This window comes from Sciurus carolinensis, chromosome 10, assembly GCF_902686445.1.
Source record: "Sciurus carolinensis chromosome 10, mSciCar1.2, whole genome shotgun sequence".
NCBI lineage: Eukaryota > Metazoa > Chordata > Mammalia > Rodentia > Sciuridae > Sciurus > Sciurus carolinensis.
In genome coordinates this window covers 99812796-99839825 of record NC_062222.1, presented here as the reverse complement: position 1 = coordinate 99839825, position 27030 = coordinate 99812796, and the positions used below count along the sequence as shown (strand labels likewise).

The window sequence follows — 27030 nt, the reverse complement described above, 5'->3', positions numbered from 1 at the left end:
AAAAAGCTACAGTTCTGGGTCCCGGGGTATGATTCAATGATAGAGTGCTTGCTTAGCATGCCGGAGGTTCTGGGTTTGATCCTCAGCACTGTAAAAAAAAAAAAAGAAAGAAAGAAAGAAAAAAATAATAATGGGCAAAGAAATAGTTAGAAATTATAAGCAATAACAGAGAAACAGCCAACTTTTAAAAAATTAAATATAAACTATAATGTTTGAATGTTCGATCAGATTTATCTAATTCAATCAATTTAGAACCCAAAGAGATCAACTAATTAAGATCCTAACCAGTTACAGACAGAGCCAGAACTAGAAGTCTGGTCTAAATACCCAGAGCCTTTTATAGCATCCCAGAATTTTATTCCACATACTTTTCTGAAGTCTAAAATTTCTCTTTAAACTCAATTTAACTTTGCAAAGTTCAGATTAATTTTGTAAATGCCCTTAGCTAACCATACAAAAGACCATTCTCTCCATATGTTGTAGTCATATAGCCCCGCTCCCTTTCCCTGACTAATCAGGAGGCAACTCGACCCTGAAACCCAATCCTAACGTGACATGCTATCTGACAACTGCTCCTCAGAAAGACCAAAGTGATCTGACTAAATCCCCCCTGCTTTCTTTGCCAGCAAGTCAAGGCTTGGAGTTTCATAGAGCGATCTGTGTAAATACTCAGGTCTCTTTCCCTCTGAGGATTCAAGAGGGGGGAACCACTCAGTAATGCGATCATTTTCTTGTAGGAAGATGTCACCATTGGCCCATAATCAATATAGCATGGAATTTGAGCTATGGCTCTGCACTGATCCATATACATCTGCCCAGAGCTGCTGGTGACAAATGGCTCACAACTGCAGAAGCCTGGCCTCTGGCTACTAACCAGAATAAGGCTGATTTGTCCCTCTAACGTTCATGGTTTGAATCTCCACTAACAGCTTCTGCAAACCAGTCATGACTCTGACTTTCATCTCTCATCTTGATTTGGCAAGTGTAAGTCCTCTTCTATTTTATGGTGGTATTAATTTAAGGTACTATATCATCCCCGCCATCAAAAGCTCCAAAGTAGTGGCCCACAGACACGTTTAGTTTAACTGTCACTGTTTATAAAATATGTTTGAAATAATGCCAACATTTGAAGTCCAGAAAGTTCACATAAAAATTCAGATTTGTCATATTCTCTTAACCATCAAAAACTTTAGCCACTCAGGGTCCACCTTTCTGGTATGGTCAGGAGTATCTGAGTGGGAAATGACCTCCTTTAGTGGGGACGTGTCTCCCTAGTTCACCAGCCTCTTTATTCCTTTATGCTACCTTCCTGGCCACCATAGGCATTTCAGTTTACAACCTCTGCCCTAATCCAATAGTCTCAAGTCAGGGTTCTGACTGGAGACAACAAAGCCAAGACACAGGCAACAACTTGAAGAATCTCACAAGAAGCCGAATATAATTGTCTCCCCTGCAGGGCCCTGCTGGATTGCCCAATGCTGTCCTTTGCCATGCCCTTTCTATGAGCTGGATGTTGGCATAACACAAAGTTGACTGGCATATAACAGGGCTGCATTCATCCAGAGAGATCAGCGTCTTCTGTTATGTACCATGAACCTGATTCCCATCCCCCCTTCCCAAGTACGTTTTCTCAGCAGAAAAATGCTGAGAGATGTAGTTTAGCTTTCTCTAATCTGCAAGAAATTCAATTGACCAGATCTGCAAGTTTGAATCCTTTTTTAAAAAACATCTATATTTTTCCCCTGTGAGTCAGTGCATTCAACAATGTTATTTAAAATTCAATAACTAAAGACAAATGAAATTATAAAAATGAATCATCACTTTATGGAAAACCAACTAAACTAATATTTTGTTTGAATGTCAAGCATTAGGAAACTTGAATAAAATATGGAAAGTGTGTTCCCTAGGGAAGATGAGCAATGCAAAAACAGAATGGATGACAACATCGATAATTGATATTTCAAATACTGATGGCACTTCATGTCCAGATAGTAGAGGAGCTGTGTTATCTGATGACATGATACAGATCATGCAGGGGAGGTCTCAGGGGCCAGGCAGACAGCAGCTGTGTAGAATCTGAGGCTGTGGATATAAGCAACACTTTCTCTGGCAACTCACAGGGGAAATTAGTTTATCCCCATATTGTACAGGATTTACAGGTAAAAGCTTCTGAGAGGTCAAGGTCCAGTGGGTAGTCGGAACCCAGTCATCTCCATCACCATGCAGCACTTCAGGGAGTCCAGCACTGCACGGTAATACTCTCATCTGTTGGGTCCTTCTTACAGGACCTAACCTGTCCACCCTGCCTTCTCTGAATCATCAGTGGTTGATCTTTGAGGTCATTTTGGAATAACTACTCAATGTGCATCCTCTCAGTCATTTATTCCTGAATTCTGATAAGGTTGCCCCATAAGCTGTCCATTCCACAGCCATTTTAGAAATCCCCAGGCAGTGTCAAAAATTCAGATTCCAGCCAGGCGCGATAGCCCATGCCTGTAATCACAACAGCTCAAGGAGGCTGAGGCAGGAGGATCCTAAATTCAAAGCCAGTCTCAGCAACTTAGTGAGATCCTAAGTAACTTAGGGAGACCCTGTCTCAAAAATCAAAAATAAAATGGGCTGGGGATGTGGCTCAGTTGTTAAGTGCCTCTGGGTTCAATCCCTGGTAACAAACAAACAAACAAAACAAAAAATCAGATTCCAGGGCTCCAAGAGGACTGAATCTGTTATGACTTAGGAATTAAACACTTCCTTTCAGTGATTCCTAAGTAAATCCCTTCCAGAAAAAGTCAAAATTCACTTTTCTTTTTCTGAAACCCATTTTTTTTCCCCTTGAAGTCCAAAAAAGTATTAATAGTTTTCCCTATGCCACATTACCTTTTTCTATAATTGCTTAATAAGGTGCATGGATCTGGTAAATGGAACTCCAATTGCAGCTTTGGGAGACTTTAAAAGACCCTAAAAAGCACTGCTCATCTAATAAGTGAACACAGATGCTTTTCATGAAATTAGGGAAAAGCAGGTGACAAAATGCATTATTTAAATGATGAAAATGTGTTGAAGCAAGAATGATTGTGCTTTGTTATGACGTATTTTTAGAGAAAAAGCTGTCTTACACCTTGTTCTTGCTTACCTTAAAGAAAATGGCTTCAGGTTCAGAATTCATATTTCCCTATCAAAAAGCATTCTCATTAATCTAGTCCATGTGTAAATTTAGAGGTCAATATCTTAAAGCTGTATATGCCATAATCTCATTCTTAGGGGCCATTCCACTTTCATTTCCTTTAAAGCTAAATCTGGCTACTCACTCACTGCAGGGTGACTGATATTCATCCACACACAAAAATTTTCTTGGCCATCATTTCTTCAAATGTCTATCTTCATCCCACAAGATACTAGTCAGGGGAGTAACTTAGGCCCTTTTTAGTATCTCTAAAAGTAGTATCCCCAACCCTATTTTTAAAAGTCTTCGTCAGTGACCTACCAGTTGCTCTTATGACATTTCCTATGAAATACCAAGTGTCATTAAAATCAAGATGTAAGGGGCTGAAGTTGTAGCTTAGTGGTAGAGCGCTTGTGTGAGGCACTGGGTTCGATTCGCAGCACCACATATAACTAAGAAAAATAAAGGTCCATTGACAGCTAAAAAAAAGATTTAAGGACACCTAGGCAGTGTTTCTGAAATTGTGTTCTGGTGTGTTTCTCTAAACTGTGTTCAGAATCCACTGATGTGTGTTAAACTTGCAGATTCCTGGGCCTGCTCTCAAGCCTATGAAACTCTTGGTGACATGGCCTGAAACTCTGCACCTTTGGCAAGCATGCCAGAGGATTTATTCCACAAAATGAAGTTTGACAATGAAGTCTTCAAAACATGAATTTTCAGCTGGGCATGGTGGTGCACACCTGTAATTCCAGCATCTTGGGAGCTGAGGCAGGAGGATCACACATTAAGGCAGTTTAGCATTTTGGCGAGGTCCTAAGCAACTTAGGGAGACCCTGTGTAAAAAAAAAAAAAAATCATAAACAAACAATAACAAAACAACAGCAACAACAAAACCCTTGAAGTTTCTCCCAAGTCTATGAGAAAAATAGGGAAGAGGAAAATAAGAACAGTATCAGGAAGGAGCAGTCAGACAAATCTTCCATGTGCACTCTAGGATAACTTACCTGATTTTTCAAAGACAAAGTCTTGTCCATCAACTGATGAATGGTTAATGCTACATATCTATACAGTGTTATGCATCTTAAAATGGACTGGAGTAGTGCATGACACTACACTAATGTTAACCCTTAAAAACATTAGTCTCAAGTGAAAAAAAGTCAGATACAAAATGCCATATCTTGTGTGATTCCATTGACATGAAAAGCCCAGAATAGGCAAATTCACAGAGACAGAAAATGTGGACACCAAGAGCTACGGTCTCTTTTTGGAGTAAAATGTTGAATGTGAAAATATTTTGAAATTAGATAATGGTGATGATTATGCAAAACTTGATGACTAATAAAAACCACCAATTTGTGCACTTAAAAGGGTGACTTTTACGGTACCTGGCTTATAAAAAAAAACTGTAAAACAAACAAAAATATATAGTACCTAAATTTATCTCAAAAATTGCTATTAAAAAAAAGTAAAAGGCCAAGTGTGGTAGTGCAGGCCTGTAGTCCCAGTGACTCAGGGGGCTGAAACAAGAGAGTTCCAAGTTCAAGGCCAACCTCAGCAACTTAGCAAGACACTGTCTCAAAATAAAATATAAAAAGGACTGTGGATGTCATCAGTGGTAAAGCACTCCTGGGTTCAATACCCAGTACCAAAAAAAAAAAGAAAAAAGTCATTTGCCAGGTGCTGTGGCGCACACCTGTAATCCCAGTGGCTTGGGAGGCTGAGGAAGGAGAATCCCGAGATCAAAGCGAGCCTCGGCAATGGGGGGGCGCTAAGCAACTCAGTGAGACCCTGTCTCTAAATAAAATACAAAATAGGGCTGAGGATGTGGCTCAGTGGTTAAGTACCCCTGGGTTCAATTCCTGGTACCAAAAAAGAAAAGAAGGTCATTTTACTGGACTAAAAGAGGCTTAAAAGAAACTTAAGCAACATAGTAAGTCTATGAGTAGTCCTTATTTGAATCCCAATTGAAACAAACAAACTGAAAAATGACATTTTAAGACAATGGAAGAATTTGAATATAAACTTGGAATTATTGTTTATTTTCTTAGTAATCATGCTGGCATTGTTGCCAGGTATAATTGTGTCTTTTCTTTTGAGATGAATATCAAAATATTTAAGGGTGAAGTGACATGACATTTGAGATTTGTTTTAAAATACTTTGACTGAAAAAGAGTGTTAGATAGAACAAATATAAAAAATAAATCATGGTTGATGATTGTTGGCTGGAAGATAAATATGCAGGAACTTGTCAAACTCTATTTTTGTATAGGCTTGGAAATTTTCACAATAAAAAGTTAGGAATAAAGGAACTCTGGGTTTTCTGACCACCTTAATTTGTTTTGATTCCAAGAATTTCAATTGTACCATTGAACACCAGTAACCTAACAATGAGTTTGAAGGGCAAATATTAGTAGGAAAAAGCTCAAGGAGAGAATTTTGAATTCCTCCACTAACTGGGGAAAATTGATGGACAAAATAGGAAAGGTACTGGGCTCCAAGTTTCTTCGTCTTCTTTTAAAAGGAGAAAGATTATTCAAATTCCCTCCTCAAAAGCCACTTGAAATTCTATAAGGATGAAATTATGTTAACCAAATAGTTAGTTAATACTCTGAGCAACCTGTTGTTTTCTCATCATCAAAATAAGTTTGTATTTTGATGTGTTAGATTTAATATTTTATCCATGGAGAGCTTTCTATGGTGATATGTTGTTTCTAGAACCTACTCTTAACTCTTGGTTGATTAATCTGCCTTAAAAATATATTGCATGTATGTCTATATATTTCTATAATTCAATGCTGAATGTTTGGCCAGGGAGTTAATCTGAATTACACTTTTTTTTTTTTTTTTAAATGCTTTATATTGAGCCCTGGGCCTCATGCATGCTAGGCTTTACCACTGAGCTATACCCCTGGCCCTATACTAATATCTTCCTTATACTAATACCTTCTCATTTGTTTTCAGTCACTCGTTTCAGGATCACAGTAGAGTGTGGCCTATATGCTTCATAATCAGAATCTAATTCTCTTTCCAAATGTTTCCTGACCTGACAGAGAACCCTTTTGCCACATGATAATTAGTACTTGGAAAGAAATTTTGTTTCATTTGAGTTTAAGCATGTTGCTAGCTATCACCTTGATGAGGCACCAAAAATCTTGGATACATGGAAGTTTGAGAGATCAAAAATATTCCTTTTTAGATTATTAATATTGAAGCGGTTGATTTTTACAGTGCCCTCTTTATGAGATCCATGGAGGAAATGTCTTTCAGGAATATGTTTCTCTTGAGTGTCTGATTTGTTTCTGATTTTGCATTGACTGCCAGGCAGGTCAGAGAAAATGTGTGGCCTTCTTCCAGCAAGCGTACCTCATGGGTTTTATTGTGTGTACTGATCCTGTACTCCATCTTATTTTCCCTGCACTTCAACTTTCTCACCTTTTTTTTTTTTTTCTTTTTCTTTTTGAGATGGAGTCTCATTAAGTTGTCCAGGCTAACCAGTACTTTCTCCCTCTAAAGCATCTGAGCAGATGTGAAATTTGAATTTCACTTTCTTTATTTGCATGGGCCCTACTGAGGGACTGAAAGGGGATCCCCCACTATGCCTACATCATTGTGTATGTTGGTAAAAGACAAAAAAGTATGATGTTTTGCATTGTTGTTCTTAAGAAGAACCACCCAAATTGGCCTCATCAGGTCTGGGTGCACTCTGTCATCCAAATCACATTGTATCTCTGGAGCGACCAATGCATGGTGAGCCAATAGTATTAGATTGATAAATGGACACAAACTTGTAAATGTGGTTCTGCCTGTACAAAAGGCCCACTTATAACACTGATGAGCCACCTTCGTTCTAAAATAAAGAATGTCAATTTTCTTCTGGTCTGCCTTTAGAATTGAATTAATGCTTGCCCAATGAACAAAAAATGCTTCCTTTACCTTGCTACTCAATGAAATTTCGCAATACCCTATCAATTTTGTAGATTAGTTGCTATGTAGGATACAAACCATGTTTTGGCCCCTGGCTATGTTGCCTTCTGTGTTCATACTGGCTGGTGGCTTTTTGTGACCTGATCCTATGATCAGAACCTACTGTTTCCACAACTGAGTCTACTAAGCTCTGGGGAATTTCTATCCCACAAATCAGCAAAACACATTTTGACATGAATTTAAAGTTACCTCTCTAGGTGATTGTATTTTTTTTTTTCAGTGAAGAAAAAATTGCCAAAACTTAGAAAAAGAAGAATTATAATAGCCAATATACAAAAACATTGGTCTTGGTAGAGTAATTGATGGAACAAGTTCATGATACTTAGGGCCAAATAAGATGCACTCAAGTCACTAACATGTCCAGATAACTCTGCAGGTGTCTCTAATGATTCCAGGTAACCTTCTCAGTACACCTAATGCCCCCTTTCAGTCTCCAGCCATAGCTAGGAACTCAGGCAGGGGATGAAGAGGAGGTTATTGTCATTCTGTTAGGATCCTGTGTGTGGGTTGGTAGGGAGGACACACTATAGAACAGGGAAAACATCCAAGGCTGATCATCCCGCTTCCTTCTGCTCTTAAAGGCTCAGTGATCGCCAATGCTACAGCTGCCACTGGCTCTTGATGAGATGAGAGTGTTATGAACAAGGATGGGAGGTACGGGCTCTACTTTCTTGAAAATACTGTATTTTATCCTCATATCATATTCTTGCAATGACAGATGCTCCCAGACTTACGATGGAGTTCTGTCCCCAATCAGCCCATCTTAAGCTGAAAATACTTCCAGCCGAAAGTGCATTTAGTATGCCTAACATCCTACCTTAGCCTAACCTGTCGTAAACATGCTCAGAACACTTGCATGAACTTAAAATTAGTCAAAATCATCTAATGCAAAGCTGATTTTATATTAAAGTATTGAAGAGCTCATGAAATATACTGAATACTGTGCTGAAAGGAAAAAACTGAATGGATGCATGGGTCCTCCGAGCATGGTTTCTACTGTGTGCATGTTACTTCACCATCATAAACTGAAAATCCAAAGTCTAACCATTGTAAGTTGGGGACCATCTGTACTTACAAAAGACTAAAATAGCCTTTATTTTGTTTTCTGTAATGTAAGTGGCTATATAAATAATGTATGTGCAGTGTCAAGGATATAAAGAAAAGTAAATAGACATGAAATCAAACCACCTTAAAAAAACTACCAGTGACATTGTAGCAACCACCTATTCACACACACACACACACGTATGTATATTACATATTTTATATTACACAGTATTTAGTATATTACATTTACATAGTGTGTGTGAGTGTACATATATATGGATACACATTGATACATATGTGTATTACAAGATACATGTGGTTTTATAATAGATGTTTTCTCAGCCTCACTCCTTCTTGAACACACTTCATTCCTTGTCCTCTAGATAACTACAGAAAGAACATGGCCTGGGGCTGCTACGCACGGTGGTGCATACCTGTAATCCCAGCGGCTGGGGAGGCTGAGGCAGGAAGATCATGAGTTCAAAGCCAGCCTCAGCAACTCAGCAAGGACCTAAGAAACTCAATGAGATCCTATCTCTAAGTAAAATACAAAAAAGGGCTGGGGATGACTCAGAGGTTAAGTGCCCTGAATTCAATCCCTGATACCAAAAACAAAACAAAACAAAACAACACCAAAAAAAACCAAACATGATTAGATGCTGGAGTTACGGAGGGAAGGAGAGATGAAGGGCAGCTCAAAGAGAGCAGCACTGGTGAAGGCAAGGAAGCTTTAGAACTTCAGAGCAGGGCTTCTTGAAACTTTATTGAGTTTACACACCACTCAGGGATTTTGTTGAAATGCAAATTCTGAATTTGCAGATCTGGGATGAGGTCAATGATTCGGCATTTCCAGCAAGCCTTCAGGTGAAACCCATGGACTACACTTTGTGAAGAAGGGATATAAATTGTAAATTACTGTGCTGTTCAATATAGTATCAACCAGTCACATACTACCATTTAAATTTAGTTAAGTGTAAATGAAATTAAAAATTCAGTTCTTATCTTGTGCTAGTTACATTTCAAGTACTCAACTGTCACTTGTGGCTACCATATTGGACAGCACAGACAGAACATTCCCATCATCGCAGACAGTTGTTCTGGACAGCGCTGGTGACAGTCAGGAAGCTGCGATTAGCTCAGCGTGGCTGCATCCTAAAGAGGTGTGTGGGAAGGGGGAGATGACAGAAAGACACGGGAGTTGGTCTGTTCCTGATGACAGTGAAGAACCAGTCAGAATTGCTAATGGCGATGATGACAATGTGGAAGAATTACCAGGAGAGGGAAGACTAACTCCAGTGGCCAGAACAAAGATCATGGAGTTAGAACTAAAAAACAGGCAGGGCATGGAGAGAAGAGGAAGATCCATGAATGGGCAATAGAAAGAATTGACTGACTGGAAGAGGATGAGTAAAAAGGAGACCAAGAGCTGAGGAAGAGCCAGAGTGTGGGACTAAGAATCTTTGTTGTCAGATTTATTTATTTATTTGTTTGTTTATTTATTTATTTATTTATTTATTTATTTATTTATAAACAGCATCTCATTCTGTCACCCAGACTGGCTTCAACCTTCAGGATGCAAATGATCCTTTTGTCTCAAGAACAAAGTTATTTATGAAGACAGAGGACACAAAAGGGACATGTAGGGGTGAATGAAGGCAGTGAACTCCATTTGAGGCAGGCTTACTTTGTGGAGTCTCTGAGACATCCAGATGACAACACTTGAAGGGCTTCTGAGTATATGGGACTCTGGTGTGGGGTGGTGGGAGGCAGGTAGACTGAGACCCAGGATTGGAATTCCAGAACTGCCATTGTATGGCATGGAAAAGTCACTCAAGTCCTCTTAAAATGATGATAATGGCATTTTTATGTAAAGAGCTAAATTCCATGAATAGCTCCTAAGTGCTCATTCCTTATTGCTAACATTCTTATCTCTCTTGCATAATTGCTTTAAGAATTAGAGATAACGTGTCTAAAATGTCTGGCACTCAGTACATGACTTTTATTACTGTAACACCTGGGAAGTTTGATCAGTCAGAATATACAGAGTGAAAAGAAGGAAACTGAGGAAGAACACAGCCACAAAATACAAAGGATGGCTACAGACAGATGTTAGAGGAACACCAGGGAACATGGACTCCGCAACTCAGAGGCAAGAGAAGTCAAAGAGGAAGTGGACTATTGGGTCATATACGGGAAAAGCTGGGTAAGTAAAGGACCATTGGATTTGGTCACTAGGAGGTAAACTTAGCAGTTTCAGGGAGACAGGAAGAAAGTCGAACTATGCAAGGTTGAGGAGTGAGCAGGGCTGAGGTGATGGAAACATGTAGACACTGTATTTTCTGAAGGTTGGTTAGGAAGAGGAAGAGCATGTATGGTACCTGGCAACTGGGGACATGTGATGGTGGTAAGGGGTATTCAGCTTCAAAGACAATGTATACACGCAGGTGAGCTAGAAGCCAGAGAGAAGTGAGAGGAGACAATAAGAGTAACGGGCGAGTCTGAGGGGGTGACAGGGATGGAGCCCAGAGCTCAGGGGTAGGGAATAACAGTCATCAAGGGGAGATGTACCTATTTTTTGAGCTAAGACGTTGGGGGACTATGAAGCCAGTGCATCCCCAGCAGGACTGTCAGTGCCTTTCTATCTGTGCTTTCCTATCTGGAATCCTATTCCTCTAGGTCTTTGTTTCACTTCTGACAGGTTAAATTTGGACAGATTAAATTCTCTTGAATAATCAGGCCCAATCATACACTGAATTGATCGGTTCCCTTTAAACTGTACTATGAGCACTTTTAATACCAAATACAGATTATCCTTAACTTAACTCAAAAGCCACTTACATGGATTTTGTGCCATCATTCTTGGTACAATTAACAAACTACCAGGGCCTCCTGCAGGTCTGGCCCCAAGCTACTCTTTTTTTTTTTTTTTTAATTTATTTTTATTGTAAACAAATGGGATACATGTTGTTTCTGTTTGTACATGGAAAACGGCATACCATTTGCGTAATCATACATTTACATAGGATGATGTTGTTTGATTCATTCTGTTATTTTTTCCTTCCCCTCCACCCCTCACACCCCTCTTTTCACTCTATACAGTCCTTCCTTCCTCCATTCTTGCCTCCCTCCCACCCCCCATTATGTGTCATCATCCACTTATCAGTGAGATCATTCGTCCTTTGGTTTTTTGAGATTGGCTTATCTCACTTAGCATGATATTCTCCAATTTCATCCATTTGCCTGCAAATGCCATAATTTTATTCTTCTTTATGGCTGAGTAATATTCCATTGTATATATATATATATATATATATATATATATATATATATATCACAGTTTCTTTATCCATTCATCAATTGAAGGACATCTAGGTTGGTTCTACAATCTGGCTATTGTGAACCGAGCAGCTATGAACATTGATGTGGCTGTATCTCTGTAGTATGCTGATTTTAAGTCCTTTGGGTATAGGCCAAGGAGTGGGATAACTGGGTCAAATGGTGGTTCCATTCCAAGTTTTCTAAGGAATCTCCACACTGCTTTCCAGAGTGGCTGTACTAATTTGCATTCCCACCAGCAATGTATGAGTGTACCTTTTTCCCCACATCCTCGCCAACACCTATTGTTGCTTGTATTCTTGATAATCACCATTCTAATTGGGGTGAGATGGAATCTTAGTGTAGTTTTGATTTACATTTCTCTTATTACTAGAGATGTTGAACATTTTTTCATATATCTGTTGATTGCTTGTAGATCTTCTTCTGTGAAGTGTCTGTTCATATCCTTAGCCCATTTGTTGATTGGGTTATTTGTATTCTTCGTGTAGAGTTTTTTGAGTTCTTTATTTATTTTGGAAATTAGTGCTCTATCTGAAGTATGAGTGGCAAAGATATTCTCCCACTCTGTAGGCTCTCTCTTCACATTGCTGATAGTTTCCTTTGCTCAAAGAAAGCTTTTTAGTTTGAATCTATCCCAGTTGTTGATTCTTGCTTTTATTTCCTGTGCTATGGGAGTCCTGTTAAGGAAGTCTGATCCTAAGCCAAGAAGTTGAAGATTTGGACCTACTTTTTCTTCTATAAGATGCAGGGTTTCTGGTCTGATTTCGAGGTCCTTGATCCATTTTGAGTTTAGTTTCGTGCATGGTGAGAGATAGGGGTTTAGTTTCATTCTGTTGCATATGGATTTCCAGTTTTCCCAGCACCATTTGTTGAAGAGGCTATCTTTTCTCCATTGCATATTTTTGGCACCTTTGTCTAGTATGAGAAAATTGTATTTATTTGGGTTTGTGTCCGTGTCCTCTATTCTGTACCATTGATCCACCTTTCTATTTTGGTACCAATACCATGCCATTTTTGTTACTATTGCTTTGTAGTATAGTTGAAGTTCTAGTATTGGGATACCCCCTGTTTCATTCTTCCTGCTAAGGATTGCTTTAGCCACTCTTATCTCAGTCCACACTTCTCCTTAAGTGAAATATTTTGGAATTTTTAAACAGCTCAAGCATTTTTCTGTTCTACCTTAGAGCTCTGGGCAAGTTGTTCTTTCTGCCGTTAGACAGTCAACCCCACCAGAGCTGCCTATCTTGATCAGTCAATCAAAAGAAGGTCAGTTTTTGGTTTCCCTTCCTACCCCAACTCCCACACGTGTGTGTGTGTGTGTGTGTGTGTGTGTGTGTGTGTAATATAGTGTTTGAAGAGCTCTGTGTTCAGACTGCTTGGGTTCAAATCCCACAAACACCAATTGCTAGCTGCTCTCTGAACTTGGGTAAGTTGCTTAATATATCCATTACTGCCCATACAATTTGGGGATGATAAAAGATATTTTGAAGATTAAATTTCTTAATAGATGGTAGACAGTAGCTCTCATTTTAGCATATACTCTAATTTTATTTGCCAAATTTGAGTCTGCCACCTTGAGAATGCTTGTAATGCTCACCTCACCCCCTGCTGATTAGTCTACTCGGTGAGCATTGTAAATGAACGAACAGGGAGCACAAGCCTCTCCGGGTTTAGGAGAGGTCAGGGGTGAGCCTGTTGAACCAGACATAGTTGAGCCCTGAACACACTCTGGGCTGGTGTAGTTCTAGGAGCGGGAAGCGCAGGGCTGTGTCCCAGCACTGAAGTAACAAGGGAGGCCTCCGCAGCCAAGTATCCCGGGAAGACACGTGGGTCTGAGAGAACCAGAGCCCCCACTGCCGAGGACTGATGGGGAACCTGATGCGCACGGTTCCCTCCCCAGGGATGCCTGAGGCTCTAAGAAGGCTATTCTGCTCAAGGTCTGCTCTTTCTACAGCCTCTGCAAGAGCCAGAGAAAGACCCCGGCCCCCTGAAGCTCCCGGCAGCCAATGGCCAGGCCCGCCCCAACTCGCCCCGGCCGCGACTTCCTGGGGATTGGCCGCCCACCCCGCGGCCCTCCTCCCCGCCCGCCCCTGCCCAGAGCCTTCCTGGGGATTGGCTGCCTGCTCCGCCGCCCTCCTGGTCTTTGCGCCTGGCGCGGGCCCCGGCCTTTCTGTCCCAAGGAGTTGATCGGTGAGTGTCTGTGGCCTCTGGCCTCCAGCTGCTAGAATGTTCTGTCCGTCCACAGGCTGGGTTGGGGCTGGGCTTGCCCCGCGTCCCCTCAAGCTTTGCCCGCCCCGAGCTCCGCTGCTCCCGGCGGCCAGAATGCAGGGGTAGAGCAGCTCTCGGCGGCCCGCGGGGCGGGCGGCCGTGTCCGTCCCGGGGCCGCGCGAGACACAGGCGCCGCGCGCAGCCACGTGGAGGTTCCCGGGGAGGACCCGACACCGTAACAAGTTTGCGCTTTGCTTCCGCAGGCTGATCCGCCGCTACTTTGTAGCGGGTCGCGGGGCAGGGCCTTTACCGCTGCAGAAAGAACCCCGACCCGGGCTGACCTTGGGCCCTGGGACGTTGTCCCTGACGTCTCAAAGATGCAGCGACCTCGGTTATAAGCGCAGGTACGTCCGTGTGCTTGAGTGAAATGTAAAGACCCAGTCCACAGGCACGAGGCCAATGGCGAACAGGGTGCTCAGGCCCGTTGGTTTTTGGTGCAGAGGCCGGAAACTGGCATTCCCTTAACAGAAAGGAAATTTTCTTTCACGTGCTCACTCAGTCCAACAACTGCCTCTAATGGGTATTCAGACTCGTTAAACCACTGAGACCCACCAGGCAGTACCCAGAGAAGAGCTAACAAAACAAACAAAACTCTCCCAAATCGCCCTTTCCTGTGCCCTTTTAAGGTTGATGCAGTGCTTTAAGAGGCTAACACAGAAGGGTAAAGGAAAGCTCCATAAAACCCAGAGAAGAGACTGCTAAACTCTTCTTTGGATCCTGTCTGGAGTTACAGATGAACTAGAAGAAATTTCGTTACAGTTTTAAATATCTTTATGATGTCTTTATGCAATTAATAGAACAAGTAATATATTTCTAAACTTTAATATCTTCAGGCATGCTTGGGGATACCAGATAGTATTGTCAAGTAGACGTCACAGTTTTGAGATGAGACTAGATTCTTCACTTGGCCAATTTTAAAGAATAAAGTTCATAGACAATTTGTTGTCTAAAGCTTGGTCCAGGATGCCAATCCAATAACCACGACATGGTTTTGAGAAAAAGGAAAAGAAATTTTATTGCTAGCAAGGGAGAAACAACTCCTGTCCCAGAAGCTGTGATTCTGCCCAGCAGCAGGAACTGAGGGCTTTTAAAAAGGTGATTGAAAGACTATGTTTCACCAGCTCTCTGCATGGAGTTATAATTCACTTGTTAATTTGGGAGATAGTCATTTCTGAGATCTTCTGGTACCATCCCCAAAATTGGATTACTTCATTCCTATGGTGGGTGCGTGCTCAAGAACAGAAAACTCTACCTAAAATGGGGAAGAAATGTAATCCTGTTTCCCCTGAGATTAGGTAGGGAGAGAGGAAGAGAAAGAAAGATGTCCATTCTAAAAATAATTTGCAGTGGCAGAACAGCAAGGGTTATATTCAAAGCATAAAGTAGACCACTGTTACATACAGAACACAGAGAGAACTGCCACCATGCTGGAGGTGGCCTGATAGCTGAAAAACCCAATTGGTGTGCCAGCTTTTGAGTTTATGGTTCTGGATAGAGCCTGGAGCAAAATATATGTAAAATAGGCATTGAAAAAGTACCAAAGTATCTTCCCATCCAGGTTACCCCACCTTCCTTCCTGTAACTTCCATTTGGGTTCACCCCTGAAAAGATAGAAAAAGCCTGCACTTGGGTAAATATGAGGCTTTTCCCAAACTGTCCTCAACCCCTCAGAAAAGCCGCAGAGTGTTTTCGTCCCTTATTTTGTCTGTAAAGGCCAGGTGGCCAACCCCCCTTCCCCTAGTGGTCAGGCTGACCCAAAAGCAAACTTTGCTGATACAAAAGTGAACTTAAAAATAACGACCACCCTCCTCTCGGTGGTCAGAGTGACCCAGAACTTAAAATAACATGTTTTGTGTGCAATTTTTTATGTTAACCAATCAAAAAGAGTACTGTAAAACTGCTTGCCTTTCATTATAAAAACCCTGCTAAACATGGACTCGGGCCTCTTAGCGTCACCAGTTACCGAGTGCGCGGAGGACCAGGCTTGAGCTTGCTAATAAATGACTCTTTGTTGCTCACATTGATCGTGGTCTCTGGTGGTCTCTGATCTGGTCTCTGGAAGGTGGGCACAACACCCCCACCTTCCCCTTTCCACCTCTGGGACAAAGGAATTGGCGGGAGGTGTTCCCACTGGGGAGTCTCAGGGCCTTTGACATCTGAAATAGGCCTTGATGGTGGTTATTAATGTCTAGTGGTTAATCTCCAGGTGTGGTTCCTGTGTTTGAATAAAACTGACCATTGATATTGTGATTTAGATACATTTTCTTTGAAGGTGGAAAAAAAAATCCAAAAGAGTAGAACAGTATACATAATGCTTGTCCTGGAAATTCATTGAGAAAAAAATGGAAAAAAAAAAAAAAAAACCTAAAAGACATTTGTTTAAAAGGTTATTTAAAAAGTTTCCATTCTTTTTATAGGTCAAAAACAAGTCAAGCCATTGAAGCTGGGATGCTCTAATGCTGGTATTTCAACGAATTAACTGGCAACACCGATTACTCTACAGTTAGGAAAATGCCTCTAAGGAAGTAAAATATTTTACATGTAATAACTGTATCTGTGCCCTGCCACAGGAGTTAAGAGCAGTAGGACTGTGACAGGACAATGTGGCATGTGCTTCATGTACCCCTTTCACTTAATTTTCTCAACTGAGGTAGGTACTATTCTGCCATTTTACAGATGAAAAAATGGGTTAGGTGGGGACTTGTCACCTGAGTAACTCTGAACAAAGAACTTCACATTTGTAACTTGTGACTGTGTAACTAGTGAGATCCCTTGAGATGTGGTGTTCCTGTATAACAGTAAAAACATCTAAAGAGATCGTGCCAGTTTGTGGGGGAAAGGGCCACAAAAGAGCTGTTAAAAATATACACTCTTTAACAGTATTTAATTACATTAAACCTAGTTTCCCACAAAGGGAGCATATGTCAGCATGTTAGGTGTTTCTGATGTATGTACCGTGATAAGGTATATAAAAGGGGGTTTTAAAGGACACGATGGTACTAGATGACTAAAATATATAAATGTTAGATGGCAGTGGGGAAGGGCATGTGATGATCTGCAAAGATGCATGGAGCCCACTCTATTACTAGAACAAACTCATTCCTAGTAATCAATTTACTTGTCCAACAATGGATTTTTTTTTTAAGTAGCCTGTTTGCCAGTTTACAAATAACTCATTTTCCAGAAACTTTAAATAAAGGTATTTAATATTTACTTTGGAGTCATTAATGCTTCTAACATTGTCTGACTTTACTAAGATTTATTTTTATGTTCCATATTATACTCTAAAGTCTGGTCTCATAAAAGTTCTTCAGGAATTTATTCAGCAAACCTGTTTGCTGGACATAATTGCTGGGAAGGGTGGTGAGTATACATGCATGCACCAAGTGGAAGGCATTTATAATTTCAGATAGGGCTGGCCAGTGAAGGGCTGTGTAGACCTGAAGGAGGAGGGATGAGGGAGGTACCAGCAGGATATATATTTAGAGGGAAAGTCCAAAGGCTTTGGGGAAGGATGTGTTTAAAAGTTTGTATGAAAAATTTAGCTGTAGAGGAGTGCCCTTATTGGGAGAAGGTCATGTTTTCACCTTTGTCTGACCAACCATTCCTCCTCCCACATAAGTGCTGCTTATCTGAATTTCTATAGCAGCCTATAATGGTCTTACAGCATTTGGAACTGTACATGGTATAGTTACATCTATACTAAACTCTGCCCCTTACTTCATAGCCCTGGACTAGTAGAGGTGAAGTTTATCTAGATTCCTACCATATGTGTAGGTTCTAGTTAAGTGCCTGGCATATTCAAATAATTTAACTTGGCTCTTGAGTCCATCGTGACAAATACAAGGAGCAGCAACATTCTTAATTCACTGTGTTGAATTATATATGGCATTCAAGTGAGCGGTTTAAAGCCACCTGTTCATAGGAATAGCAGTGTTAAGAGCCTAGGTTCAAATCCCTACATGTGATCTTGCATGTTATTTCTTGATCTCAGTATAACCTGGTAAATCCTTGTATGAAAATTGAGTCATCATGCATGGTGTGTATAACTGCTTGGTCAGTAGTAAGTACTCAGTAAATTTTATACTGGTAATCATTTTTATAATGTATGGTCATTAAATGAGAAAGTCACAATGCTGGTATTTAGTATTTGTATAATACTAGAATAGCTTTGGTCTTCAAATAAATCAATGTTTAGCTAGGAGCTAAGTACCGTTCTGAGTTTTAGGAGCACATTAGTAAACAAAGTAGGTAATAGTGGTTGTGACCATATAACTCATTGCCTACATTTCAAGTTCCCTGTAACTATGTGGCTACACACACCAATAGAGTAGATTTCCATTGCTGCAGAGTTTAACTGGTAGATTATATAGTGTAGAGATTACATAGCATAGCTACCTTGTTTCTCAGAAAATATCAGAACCTAGAAAGTGTGGTAGGCTGAATTAACAGTTTCCAAAGATACCAGATGCTAATCTCTGGAACCTGAAAATGTTAACTGGTTTGTAGATAGGATTAGATTAAAGGTTTTTGGATGGGGAGATGATCCTGGATAATCCTAGTGGGCCCTAAATGCAATCACAAAGCCTGTGTTGGCTTTCATCACTGTGACCAAAATACCCTACAGCTTAGAAGAAGAAGAGTTTACTTTGGACTTGGGGTTTCAGAAGTTCAGTTCATGATAAGCCAGTTTCATCACTATGGGCGCAGGGTGAGGCAGAATGTCGTGACCAGGAAGCAGGGAAGGATAATGTACCCTCCTAGGGCATACCCCCAGTGACCCACCTCCAGCCATGCCATACCTGCCTATGGATGACACCCAGTCAGCCCATTCCAAATAGGATGGACTGATTAGGTTCCAACTCAATCTATTCATTTTACCTCTGAATATTCCAGGATGACAGGAGCTGGGGGGGGGGGGTCCCTCATAAGGGAGATCATACATATAGGTGGCAGTCATGAAGACAAAGCAGATGTTTATAAAGATGCTGGCCTTGGAGTGAGGCAGCCATCAGGCTGGAAGATACAAGGAACACATTCCCCATTCCCCACTGTACCCTCCTGAGGCAGCATGCACATGCTTTCACAGTTTTGATCTTCAGAAGGGAGTGAATTAATCTGTTTCAAGCCACCAAGTTTGTGGTAATTTGCTATAGCAACCACAGATAACTTAATACAGAACGAAAGCTTAAGATTACAAACATTGCTGGGATTAAAACCACACCAGAGTGCCTCCAAGACTATTGGTAGTTGTGCCTTGTGAAAGGGTGGAAATAGAGCTTATCTATTCACTGGCCAATTTTTGAAAAGCCATGTGCAGTGAAGAATTTAAAATTTAGACTAATGAGATAAACGTGGCTAAAATGCAGAATAAGAAGTACATCAAAAACCAATTCTTGGTTTATTGGAATGTCATTCATGTATGCTTTTAATAAATCTAATTTAAACAGTTTAAAATACTAAGTTAAAGATTTTAGTAATGGAAACTAGATAATAGGAAAAACACTGGCAATATAATTTTTTCTTTGTGGGCCATATAGTTTGGTCAGCAGTATCCCAAAGGTGACATAAACCATTAAATTTTTTTCCATAAACTCTAACTGGTTTGGAAGTTTAAAAACAAATTTGTAGTGTACTAATAAAACTAACCTGGTCATTGATCACAGGGCTGACTTAACTCCTTTATATTGCAAGAATACTAATGATGGGAGACCACACTTAAACACCAGTATAGTAGAGACCAAAAAGGAAATTGGGGCAAAGAATATAAATTTCTGAAAGAAGTTCATACTCGTTGAACTCAAATTTTACTCTAATGGGAAGGAACAGCCCATGATTGAACGAGCTCCTTAAATATTAAGGGGTAAACGTACTGAAATTTTTTTTTATATTTAAAAAAAAATGATTTTCAGTTGTAGATGGACACAATACCTTTATTTTTATGTGGTGCTGAGGACTGAACTCAATGCCTCACATGTGCTAGGCAAGCACTCTACCGCTGAGCTATACAAACCCAGCCCTCTGAAATTCTTTTTGCATTATTTTCTTCGCTTATCAGAAATCCTTCTATCTGAAACCATTTTTCACCTATTTAGGAAAGCTACCCTTTAATGAGTGCATTTACAGCTGAAGCTTAGGGTATGACCAGCTACACTCAGTAATAAAGAAAATGTGAAGGTTGAAACAGTCCCTTTTTGTGGATGAAGACTATATATGAACTGTAGTAATGCCTTATGAAAACTCAACCCATGAAATTTGCGTAATTTAAGAAGGCAGGATCCAATACACTGACCTCTATTTATTTGCCTACCTTTTATACCAAATTTCATACCTGAACAGTTTATATAAAAATCTATTTAAAACAAATTTAGAGCTGGGCATGTGGTGCACGCCTTTATTCCCAGCTGCTCTCCAGACTCAGGAAGGATTAAACATGCCAGGGTAGCCTCAGCAACTTGGTGAGATCCTGTGAAACAATCAACAACAAAAGCATCAATGACTTCCATCCCCAGTACCATTTAGAGAAAGAATTAAAAAAAAAAAAAAAAAAAAAATTCAGATTATATAGAGATTAGAAAGTTTTGTAAATAAGGTCCTGATTTTTTCAGGGGTGGGGAGTACAAATGAAGAGTATGTTTTTACTTAAACTGCTTACTGTTCAGTCTAGTTGTTGCTGATGGAATTGAATTCCTGTTTCTACTACCTCCCACCTCAAAAAGAAGTTTCATTATAAATCTGAATATTTCTGCTTAAACATGGCTACTCGTACTCCTGAGATGTTTCCAAATAGTGTAAGTGCCCAGTCTGCAGGTAGCCTAGGGTCATTCACATGAGCTCACCTTGAAAAAGAGTAGCAATATCTGCGGTAGTTTGCTAGGCCCTTCCTAAAGGATATCTAGCCCAGCTGGGGTTACAGGGGTGTGCGAACATACCAGCTGGGGTATGTTCACACACCCCTGTAACCCCAGCTATGCAGGAGGCTAAGGCAGGAGGGTCTCAAGTTCAAGACAAACCTGCACAATTTAGGAAGACCCTGTCTCAGAGAGGGCTGGGGTGTAGCAATGGTAGAGTGCTTGCCTGGCATGTGCAAAGCCCTGGGTTTGCATCCCTAGAGCCACAGTAAATAAATAAGCATCTAGTCCCATGCTCCACTTTGTTACACCAGTTCGACAGGCTTCATGTTGCTTAAATCACATGTCTACAAAGCTAGTGAAAAGTATTTGAAGACACTAGCTTGCTGCTCCAAGACCAACAGATGGACTGTGTCCTAAACATATACCCAAGTGGCAGATTCCTGTGAAGCTGTTTTGGCTAAGCTTCCCCAAGATCATCAACCACAACAGCATGAAAAATAATATTCCCAGAAATTACTCATGTGCAAGTTTTCTTTCAGAATGAGTTTAATTATTTGTTTAACTTTTCAGTCATTTTTCTCATTTAGTTGACTATTTGAGCAAATCAAATTTCTGACCCAGGAAATTTTATGACCCTGTGTATTCATGGTTTCTGTGGGTGACTGGGTGACCACTTTGTGCGTCATCATGGATATTATTCTTGCTCTTTGTGTGTGTGTGTGTGTGTGTGTATGTGTAAATGGGGATTGAACCCAGGGGTTCTATGCCACTAAGTTATATCCCAGCCATTCTTTTTTTTTTTTTTTTTTTCACTTCACATATTTATCATTTTTTAAAATTATTTTATTTGTTCTAATTAGTTGTACATGACAGTAGAATGCCAGCCACTCTTATTTTTCATTTTGAGACTAGGTCCTCCCTAGCTCACCCAGGCTGGCTTTGAACTTGTAATCTTCCTGCCTTAGACTCCTGAGCTCCTAGGACTGTGCCTGGCTTATCCCTACCTTCTTTAAATCTTTTGTGCCAGTCAAAAATACTTGTTCTTCATGTCTTTTTTTTTGGTATTATGGATTGAACCCAGCAGTGCTTAACCACTGAGCCATATCCCCAGACCTTTTTAAAATATTTTATTAGAGACAGTGTCTTGCTGAGACTGACTCTGAATTCATGATCCTCCTGCCTCAGCCTCCAGAGCTGCTGGGATTACAGGCATGTGCCACCATGTCCGGCTGCTCTTGACATCTTTTTGTAAGCACAGACTACATTTAACAATTCAAGTGTCTCAATTGCAGATTTATTTAACTTTTATACTACTTAATATGAATTTTTTGCTTTCAATTATGAGTTCATTTTTTATAGTGAAAAAAGATAGTTCTATTCACACCTACTAACAAAGTTGTTGGCAACTTTGAAAGCACTATTGTGGTCAGATGAAATGTTATAATTTATCCTGGCAACAGCTGCTCCACAAATTTTCACAAGGTATACATGAAAATAGTAAAAGTTTCAGCAGAAGAGCACAAATAATCTTCAACAAAAGAGTACTAATCCTTGGAGCTGATGAAGGCTTCACCACCATGTTATTTCAGATTGAATGTCTTCTGTTTTCCAACCTTCAAAAGGATAAATTGGCATTTTCTCACTTATCAAATGAATAGGAAGCACATTCATTATATGTAGGCAACATACTTTACCCCCAAAAGAAACTAAGATGATAAAAACACATCCTAAAAACATAAATTCTCCTTTGTCTGGGCTATATATTTAGAATGAAATTAGGATTTTTGTCCTATTGGTATTGACAGGGAGTCTCAAATAAAAGATATCAAAATAATTTATTTCAAAATATATAATAAGAAAATGGATCTTGATGTCTCTGGTCTGTATAACATAACATAATATGTATGGTTGTGTCCCTAGGAACATAAATATTGTTCCCCAAATTCATCCTGCAAATACTGCTTAGTGTATATAGAGTTGAAAACAACACACATATGTTGAAAAATAGCATCTTTCAAATTTTAAATAGATATTTCACTTAGTTCTCAAAGTTTGAAAAGATTTTCACAAATTAAGACTGTACAATACACATGCTACAATTAGTTAAAACAAGCTTTTCCAGTGTTTGGATGTGACTTTAGATTATATCTACTAAGGTTTTGTTTTGTTTTATTTTTGGTGTGCATGTTGAAATACACAGAACATAAAATGTATCCTTTAACCATATTTAAGGATAGGATTCTTTGGTATTATGTATACACACAATTTTGTGCAACCACTACCACGATTCATTCCTAGAAGTTTTTGATCATTCCAAACAGAAATTTTTAATCATTAAGGAATAACTCCTTATTTCTCCCTCCCCCAACTCTAGTCCCCACTATTTTGCTATCTCTGTAAATTTTACTACTCTAAGAACCTCATGTAAGTGAAATCATATAGTATTTGTCTGGTTTATTTTATTGAGTACGTTGTAAGTTTCACCCATGTTGTCACATTTGTCAGAATTTTCCTCTTTTTCAAGGTCGAATAATGTTCCATTGTATGTGTATACCATATTTTGTTTATCCATTCATTTGTTGATGGACATTTGGATAATTTCCTCCTGGCTACTGTAAATGTAACTATGTAATTAGTGTGCAAGTATCTGTTTGGATCTCTGCTTTCAATTCTTTGGGTATGTACCAAGAATTGAAATTGTTGGATTACATAATTCTACTTTTAACTTTTCAGGGAACCATCAAACTTTTTTTTTTTTTTTTTTTTTTTTTTTACAGCACCTCCACTTCTTTACTTTTCCACTAGCAATGTACAAGGGTTCCAATTTCTTTCTATCCTCATGGGCACCTGTTATTTTCTTATGAAACTTCACAATCTTACACTAATACTTAGGGTATTACTTATAAGATACTTAGAGATGATTTTGAGTTGTTGCCAAATGCATGAATTTACTACATAGTTTCTTTACTGGAGGAATCTGCATTAGGACTACTTTGCATTGGAAAAGCACTTCAAACTATGTTACTGGAACACACTTGAACATCTTTACATTGGCAAAGAAAGCAACAGCTACAAAGAGGTTGGGAACAGAAGGCCACCAATTAAATAATTTAGGCAGTGAATCCCCATTAGCATGGTAACATACTGTACTGCAAGTACTAAAAAGTGTGCTATAATAGAACCGCAAGCTCACCATAACGTTTCATCCAAATATCCCTTTCAGCTCCTTTAGCTGAAGTGAGCTTAGTACCTGGCACAGCCTAATCGGGTTGCTCTACCACTACAGGTTCCTTCCGCCAAGTGGCAGCAGAGTCGCTATGGCCCCAGCGGAGAAGGCAGGTGAGCGCCAGGTAAAGACCAAGCTCCGGCCGCGCCTCACCTTGGTCTCAGGTCCAGGGTTTGAGAGGCGGCTCGTCGCGGTCCTTAGCCACGCCTATCTCCCCTCGAGGGCTCTCAGCTCAAGATCCGAAGCCAGTGCAGAGGTGTCAGAGGCACCATAGACCAGAAAACACCTAGGGCTACAAGACCAAGAGGCCCGGGTTGGGACTAAGACGTGCACCCTCGCGAGAGTTTGACACCTCTCCCCCCACCCTCCGCAGGTCGCGAGAATCCTGCGCGGCGCGTCTACCAATCACCGGGCGGAAGCGGTCCTCGGTGCACGTAATTGGTTAAGGAAGGGGAAGCTCGCGCTCCATTGGCCGCTTTTCCGGCTCCGACTCCACCCCTCGGCCTAAATCCCCGCCCTTTCCGCAAGTCCACGGGTTAGTGGAGAAGGTGGGTAGAAGAAGTGTCAACACGTTCCTTTGGTTCCTTATGCTCCTGGCCACCAGAATGGAGTCCCCTAGTGGAGTCCCTCACTCCTGGTACCTTAAACCTAATCCACGCCCAGATTCTGAAACGTGCAGTCTCCTTCCTAACTCCCGCTTTCCATCCTGCGTTCTATGCTGACCTAGTCCTAATCAGGGAGGTGGTTTTTACTTGTGCTTGGGGGGAAGGCAGAATCGCCTGAACTTTGTCAAATCGAGGTAGTTCTCTTCTTGCTATCAATACCTTATATTTTGCTATGTAGAGTAAACAGTATTATTTGGAGAGACAAGGATCACTACTAAGTTCCCTTAACTTGATAAATCATCAAAATAACCTCAACGAAATAGAACTGCTATCATTCCCATTTCTCAAACAAGAAAACAGATGGGAAATTTATTTATCTATCCGAATCCTGTTGTTTGTTCTGTAAATATCCACTGTACTCTGTCCTTTTCATCCCTATCGCTCTTGCTTTAATTCAAGCCTTCATAATTGCTTGCCTGGATTACTTCTATAAACAGCTTGGTTACTCCTCTCCTGGCCATCCTCTATTAATCTTCCCAATGCAAATCTGATCCCATCTCTCAAATCATTTTTCTCAGGTCTCTCAAATGTGAAATCCTCCTGTGGCCCCTTTTTGCTTACAAATTCTGGCAGAGACCAATTCTTATTAAAATACAACACACCTACAGGTAAGTGCACCATCACGAATGCACTCGGCTGATATCCTGATCACACTTATGCAACCAGTAACTAGCTCATGCAACAGAAAACAGTTACATTCCAGAACTAAACCCTCCCCTTCACCAAAAGGTGACTACTATCCTGACTTTTTAAGAACATAGGGTAGTATCCCTGCATTTGCACACTATGTGAGTGGAACCATTTTAACATTTAATCTTTTGTTCTTGGTTTCTTTAACTAACTATTATGTTCATGAGGTTGTCCCACATTTTTTTTTTTAGTATAGTCTGTTCATGTGAATGCTGTCTTGGATTTCATTGTGTGAATATACAATTTATTTATCCAGCCAAATTTGATAGTGATTCCCTTGGAGTAGTCAACATTTTGGAGCTATTAAAACTATTGCTGTCAGGCACAGTGGCACACATCCATAATCCCAGCAACTGGGCAGGCTGAGGCAGGAGGATGGCAAGTTCAAGACCAGTCTCAGCAATTTAGTGAGTCCCTAAAACAACTTAGCAAGATTGTATCTCAAAATAAGAAAATAAAAAGGGCTATGTACGTAGCTTAGTTGTAAAAGTACCCCCCGGGTTCAATCCCCAGTACCAAATAAATTGCAGTAAACACTAGTATATCTTTTGATGAACATGGTGAATAATGAATGTATTCCTGTTGGGTATAAACCTAGAAATGGAATTCTTGGATCAGAGGTTGTATACCATGTTCAAATTTAGTAGATATGTTAAAAGTTTTCCAAAATGTTTACATCTATTTTTGCTCCTTTCAGCACGTTTCAGTTGTTCACTCTTTTCATCACCACTTGGTTTTCCATTTAAAATTTTTCTTATCTGTTCTTTTTAATTATACATGAGAGTAGAATGTATTTTGACATATCATACATACATGGAGTATAACTTCCCATTCTTGTGGTTCTACATGGTGTGGAGTTACCACTGGTCGCACATTCATATATGAACATAGGAAAGTTATGTCTGATTGATTCTACTGTCTTTCCTATTTCCCTCCTCCCTCTCTTCCCATCATTCCTCTTTGTCTAATCCAGTGAACTTCTGTTGATTCTCCATTTTGATCATTTTGGTGGGTGATAATTGAGTCTCATGTCATTTTAATTTGCCTCTCCCTGATGACTGATGAAGTTGAGCATCTTTTCATCTATTTGTTGACTATTTAGAAAAATCTTTATAAAGTGTCTGTTAAAATCTTTGCCCATTTTTCAAAATGTCTTTTTTGTATTTTCCTAACATTTGATTATAAAAAAAATCTCGAATATTGAGTGAAGTTTAGAGAATTTTGCACAATAAACACCCTAAAACATATCACATAACATATCACATAACTGTGCACACCTCTAATCCCAGTGACTCAGGAGGCTGAGAAAGGAGGATCGTGAATTCAAAGTCAGCCTCAGCAATTTAGCAAGGCCCTACGCAACTTAGTTAGACCCTGTCTCTAAATAAAGTATAAAAAGGGACTGGGACTATAGCTCAGTGTACCCTTGGATTCAATCCCCAGTACAAAAACAAAAAACACCACATAGATTCTTCCATTAATATTTTATAAAACTTGCTTTATGACAGTTCTTTTTCTCTATCCATCTTAATGTTGTATTTCAAATTAAATTGCAGATAGTGATATATATATATTTAGCTTTCTAAATACTTTAGCATCTTTATCACTAACTAGAAATCAGTAGCTAAGGTTTCTTTCCATTTAAAATGTACATGAAATAAATATACAAATCTTCAGTGTACATTTGCTGAGTTTCAACAAATGTATTTACTTGTGTAACCCAAATTCTATTAAATAAATTCCATACCATCACCTTGGAAGGTCCTTCATGCTGCCTCCTATTTCTACTCTCTCAAG

The 27030-nt window shown here is 39.9% G+C and overlaps 1 long non-coding RNA gene and 1 other non-coding gene across 2 annotated transcripts; both read left to right on the top strand.

Moving 5' to 3' along the window:
- The first annotated feature begins 13511 nt into the window (after positions 1-13511).
- On the top strand, positions 13512-17005 carry LOC124994602 (uncharacterized). The gene is made up of 3 exons (XR_007110522.1): positions 13512-13720; positions 14002-14142; positions 16216-17005. It is a non-coding gene; the product is annotated as an uncharacterized LOC124994602 (long non-coding RNA).
- On the top strand, positions 14412-14533 carry LOC124995172 (small nucleolar RNA SNORA26). Its single transcript, XR_007110647.1, has one exon. It is a non-coding gene; the product is annotated as a small nucleolar RNA SNORA26 (small nucleolar RNA).
- Positions 17006-27030: the final 10025 nt, after the last annotated feature.